The sequence below is a fragment of the Ictalurus punctatus genome, chromosome 23 (assembly GCF_001660625.3).
Source record: "Ictalurus punctatus breed USDA103 chromosome 23, Coco_2.0, whole genome shotgun sequence".
NCBI lineage: Eukaryota > Metazoa > Chordata > Actinopteri > Siluriformes > Ictaluridae > Ictalurus > Ictalurus punctatus.
In genome coordinates this window covers 10,644,620-10,650,532 of record NC_030438.2, presented here as the reverse complement: position 1 = coordinate 10,650,532, position 5,913 = coordinate 10,644,620, and the positions used below count along the sequence as shown (strand labels likewise).

Genomic DNA, 5,913 nt, shown 5'->3' with positions numbered 1-5,913 from the left:
CGAAATTAGAGTTTCTCATTCTCATTCTGCTTGATCTAGTTCATTATCCTTTCTGGTGATCTTGGAATAATTATTTAAATTAGTAAAGTTAACTGTTGACATTGGAAATTTTAACAACAGAACAACTACTTATATGAATAACTATAGCAATGTTAATTGTAAATGTTAAATTTCATCATGTTTTCAGAAAAAATAAACTAAAATGGCTACTTGAAATCACACAGCTTCAGAAGCAAGTTTTTAGTATCAATATTGTTTCTTCAACAGCAATATGACAGACCTAACAAAAATTATGCCACTGTCCTGTGTGTGACTTTTAACTTGGACCTAAAACACATTAACAACATTAGGCATATATAATGACAATCCAAACCTAACTATGGCATTGCCAATAATCTGCCTATGATTTACCTCCCTTAAATGTATATGAAGATATGTATGGTGATGATTTGATGTGATTCACTGTAAATAAATAAATAAATACATACATACATACATACATACATACATACATACATACATACATACATAATCAGGCTTCTCCACCTTAAGGATATCTAGTGACCTGTTCCACCTAAAATTTTAGTTGGCTCAATCTAAGTTATGCGAAATAATATATATTTTTTTAGTTGTGCTGATGACCTCTTTATGTGTGCTGAATGTTTTTTTTTTTAATTGGATAAGTTATTTTTGTTTAGTTTACATAACTAAATAAGTTGACATTGGCCAAGGTAAAATTTTAGTGTGGGCTCAAATTGAAATAAAATATTGTATCAATTAAATGTGCTATGTCAACCAAATATTGGTAGTTGGTCCAATATTATATTTTTAATTGCTTAAGCCATTTTTGTTTAGTTTACATCATCACAAAACCAATAGTTTAAGGTTTACCAAAGTACAAACTTTCCATTTTAGTCAAAATCAAATAAATTGCATATAATGCATGATGTATGGTTGATGTTAAATTAATTGTAATAAATCATTGCTCAATATGTACTTTTAGAGCATAATGTGTAGGTATGCACAAAAGTACTATATACAACAGAACAGTGCAAAACAAAATGAGGGATACACAATTTACAACACATTGTAAAATACTAAGTGCAATTAGTATCAGTATGTATATTTTACACACATCAATTATATAGCATCCATTTGAACTTCACAAAAAGAAGTACTGTGCACAACTGACCATTTTAAAACAGAATACACAAGGTACAACACAGTGCAGGCTTAAGTGGACTTTAGTAATTGTATGTTCTTAAACAAAATAAACTATTACTGCATTTACAAACTATGCAATAATGTCACCTAGTGCAAACTGCAATGAAGTGCCCATGAGACCTCTATACTGCTCATGATATTCAGCTTACAAATGTTACTGATCTTGTCAGTCAAAAGGTACCGAAGCTTTACTTGAAAATCAAATTTCTGTTTTAGATTAAACAAAAAAAATCTTTTCTTATAGTTTAATTTGAAAGATTTTACACCATACCCCATAAAGCTGTTAATTCCATTACATTTAAAGTAAAAGTTAAACAATTCTGCCAAAAAAATCAGAAACATCTGGTCCAAAAGTTAAACAATTCAAAATTAATTTCAACAATTCCACCAAAAAATTCTGTCATAAACATCTGCTCCAAACTGCAGTGTGGGCAAAATCGGGGTGTGTGTGTGTGTGTGTGTGTGTGTGTGTGTGTGTGTGTGTGTGTGTGTGTGTGTGTGTGTGTGTGTGTGTGTGTGTGTGTGTGTGTGTGTGTGTGTGTGTGTGTGTGTGTGTGTGTGTGGTGTAGTGTGGCATTGTCATTGGCATGCATTATTCTAATTATACCTCCAATAACTTGTTCTTTAGAGACTGCACTCTTGCAGCTCATTTCCTAGCTTCAGAAAGATCTTCTGGGCTGCCTCGAAAGTGTACCTTAGGTCCTTGGGATACTCTATATTAAGAGCATATAGCAGACCGAAGAGGAGAGTGAAGGCATTTGTGAAGTCTCCCAAAGTGTCCATAACTACTTCCTCTTCCAGTGCTACTGCCACATTAACCACCATGGGATGTGATCCTGAATAGGCAGTGCAGTCATTCACCGCTTCAAGGATTCCCATTTTCATGTCCTTTGTGTGTGGCCCCAGTGCCTCAGTATCCTATGAAACAGTAAATAAAATATTGTAACGTACGGGAGGTTGAGCACTTCCATAGTTTACCCCAGAATTCTGTGTGTTTTGTCCAAGTGTCAAATATTCTGTGTAATATTCCCTTCCAATATTTGTGTTCCCTTCTTCTGTTAATGTCCGTGTGTATTTCAGCTACTGATTCAGAGTCGGTGTGATGTGTAATGCCCAGGTGTAGTTTACCTTGTTATGTCTGCGTATAAGATCCATGCTATTCTGTATCAGTCTCACTGAAGTATTCCTGTGTGCGGAATAAATGACGGCAAAAGGAAAGCCTGACTCTTGTGTAACGCTACAATATTACAGTTTTGAGGTTCATAATGAACACATAAGTCAACACCAAACACTGTCATAAAGAAACTGAAACAACTAAACTTTGGCAAACTGTACAAAACAGTATTGCACGTAACAGTTATCAAAATAAATTACCAGAATGGTCTTTGAAATTGAAGTTGGCTCTCAAGTACAAGGGAAGACCACGAAGAACATTAGACCTCCGATGTGCAGTTTAATCTTGGGTCTGCCAAGAAAGATGGGTGAGAGGATGTTAATAATTGAGCCATGACATCTCTTAGTATAAAAAATGTTTAACAGTTGAAAAGCATAAAAAGCAAGAAAATTGACAGCATTTTATAGATAAATGATTAATATACCTGTGCATCCAGTTTCTCCAGAAGTTCTTTCATGTTAGCACCTCCTGTTTGTCTTGTTTGATTCTGTACATTTTCAGCAACCCCCTGGTGTGATTGTCCAGTGATGTCGGGAATGTTAACTTCACGTCGATACGGTTGATGCGTAAAAACTCTGAATGAACTTGTGGGTAATCGTAAAAGAGTCTAAATAAGCCAACAAACAAAAAATCAGAGCAACTTATTTCATGACATTAAAGTTCAATGGTACCTGAAAGCTAAAATTTATTTACCTCTTCTTGAAAAAAACATCCCTGGCCATCTTTGATTAATTGTTGATACCAGAGGCTGGTCCTGCACAATTTCCTTTCTTCTCAAGGAGAAAGTCACTTCCATCTTGGAGTTCAAAAGTGTCAAGCTCATATTTCTTTTTTTCATTTCAAGTATCGGCTGACTGTCTTCAGGGTCAAAGTCTAAAATTTGACCATCTGCCTGTATTTCTTCAGCTTGAACTGGTACACTTTGTGAAAATGAAGCTGTATCAAACTCATTATCTGTACTATTTACAACACAAACAGATGTCTATAGATGTGGTTTTTGTGTTTCTCGGTCTTGTGAGTTCTGAAAGTGATGTGGTTGTTACTGCCAAAATTACAGTTTTTTAAAAATCAAGATTTTTCAAATGACTTCCTAAATGTTGGAGAAATGTTGCCTGAGAGCAAATGTCTTTAAATTCACAGAATTCACACTGAATAGTGGCATTTTGAGTACATTTGTTTGTTTTAGGATGTGCTCTCCATAGATGGGTTTTTAAAACCCTGTACAAATGCACTCTGGATGTAAACAGGGAAAAGAAACTCTATCGGCTTGCCTGTGATGAAGTCTGTAGTGTTTGACCAGAATATCTTGCTGATCCATTGAAAATTAACAACAACCACACTGCCTTGAGCTATTGATGAAGCACCTGCAATATAAAAACGAAGTAAAATATTTATTAATTACTAATGAATTTATCATTTATTCAGTTTACATACAATTGATTTTACAGTACTTGAATTAAACCAATGACAAAGAATGTTGAAATCTAGTTGAATAAAATGCCTGCGCAGGAAGGGTCACTGTTTTAACCTTCTAACCGAAAAATTCAAAATGTTAAGAATAAACATCTAACATCTAATGTGTGAGTTACCTGGAGCTAGCATTGCCACATCCAAAGTGTTATAATTTCATATTCAGAGTGCACAACATACTGAACTGCGAAATCACGGGAGACTGTCTACAAAGATCTGCAATGCTACATTTGATAACTTGCTAGCTAGTGGGCAATCCATCAAACTGTTTGTTACAACAAATACCACTTTAACACTATTCTCTATTTTACTGTTTACTGAAATAGGTGCTTTCTAGTTAACTGAAACAAATAATAAGCTAATGATGTTCGTTATCTTTTTGATCACCCAAGCTAATTATCAAAGCATACATGTTAATTTGTTAAAAAAAAAAAAAAGTCTACTTGGCACATAATATAGCATTTTACTACATCCATAGTGGCAGGTAACGGAGTAATCACTCAATTTCACTATTCAACACATCAAGCAGTCCAAAAAACATGCGAATGCGAGCAGAATTTGATAATATCAGCCATTAAGATAATGAAAATGCATGTACAACTCATAATGTAGAAATTGTGAACTGTTGCAACTTGACAATTCAGCTTGGCGAGTTACGTTATTGCTAACATTGCAAGTGAATGGATAGCCAGAGATGTAATAAGAACTAAAATCGTTATGAATACTGACAAAAAAAAAACCTATTCTAACTTTACATTTACTGGCTAAATTGTAGAAGAGTAGAAGTGGAACTCACCATTCATTTCATCTTGAATGACTCCAGAAGCAGACAGGTCTTTTTCTTCTTCAAGCAGACAGGCCTGGACAGATTACTTGAAGATTAATCATGCCCCTTCTTTTGTTCGTCCAAGATAATTATTTTTATGCAAATTTAACCAATTGAGAGTTTCCTTTGCTGTATGCTTGGGATCGTTGTCATGCTGGAAGGTCCACCCACGTCTCATCTTCATCATCCTGGTGGATGGCAGCAGATTCTTCTCAAGAATCTTCTGGTAAAGGGCTCCATTCATTGTTCCTTCAATTATATAAAGTCTGCCAGTAACATGCGATGAAAAACAGCCCCACACCATGATGCTTCCACCTCCAAACTTCACTGTTGGTATAGTGTTTAAGGGTGATGTGTTGTGCCATTTCTTCTCCAAACATGGTGTGTGTATGACAGCCAAAAAGGTCAATTTTGCTCTCGTCTGACCAGACTACACTCTCCCAGTATTTCATAGGCTTGTCCAAATGAGTTGTAGCAAACTTTAAATGAGCTTCAACATGGCTTTTCTTTAGTAATGGAGTCATGCGGGGTGAGTGTGAGCCATGGAGTGCATTGCCTATTGTTTTCTCTGTGACGATGGTACCTGCTGCCGCCAAGTGTTTCTGGAACTCTTTTTGAGTGGTCCTTGGTTCTTGGGCTACTCTTCTGACTCCCTGGTCAGAAATCTTGTGAGGAGCTCCTGTGCATGGCCAGGTGATGATGGAGTGATTTTGCTTCCACTTGTGGATAATGGCCCTAATGGTGCTTACTGGAGGATTCAGAAGTTTTGAAATACTGATTCCATCAATATGCTTTGCAAGAATAAGGTTGTGAAGGTCTTGGGAGCGCTCTTTGCTTTTATACATCATGAGATGTTTCTTGTGTGACACCTTGGTAAGCCTTTTTATAGACCATCAATTTACTAACCCAGCTGATATTAATTTGCACAGATAGGAGGTATAATTACTTACGGATTTCAGCTGGTTCCTTGCCTTACCTTGCCTTGGAGAACTGCTTTTTTTTTTAGCGTGTTCAATACTTTTTTCCTGAGTCATTCCACTTTATTACACATAACTTTATTTATGGATTTTAATGTTGTGAGTTCTTTATATTTGAGTTCTTTATATTAGATGTCTTGAGTTAATATTGATGTCTGGTGAAAATTTTATGTGAATAGCCTCATTGGAAATAGATTTACCAAAAAAAAAATGTTGATACGTTGAATACTTATTTCCCCCAC

The 5,913-nt window shown here is 35.5% G+C and overlaps 1 long non-coding RNA gene across 1 annotated transcript; it reads right to left on the bottom strand.

Moving 5' to 3' along the window:
- Positions 1 to 846: 846 nt before the first annotated feature.
- On the bottom strand, positions 847 to 3,833 carry LOC108256221 (uncharacterized). Its single transcript, XR_001810245.3, has 5 exons — positions 3,092 to 3,833; positions 2,823 to 3,005; positions 2,599 to 2,689; positions 2,353 to 2,410; positions 847 to 2,142 (listed from the first exon to the last, which is right to left on the bottom strand). It is a non-coding gene; the product is annotated as an uncharacterized LOC108256221 (long non-coding RNA).
- Between the last annotated feature and the right edge of the window lie 2,080 nt (positions 3,834 to 5,913).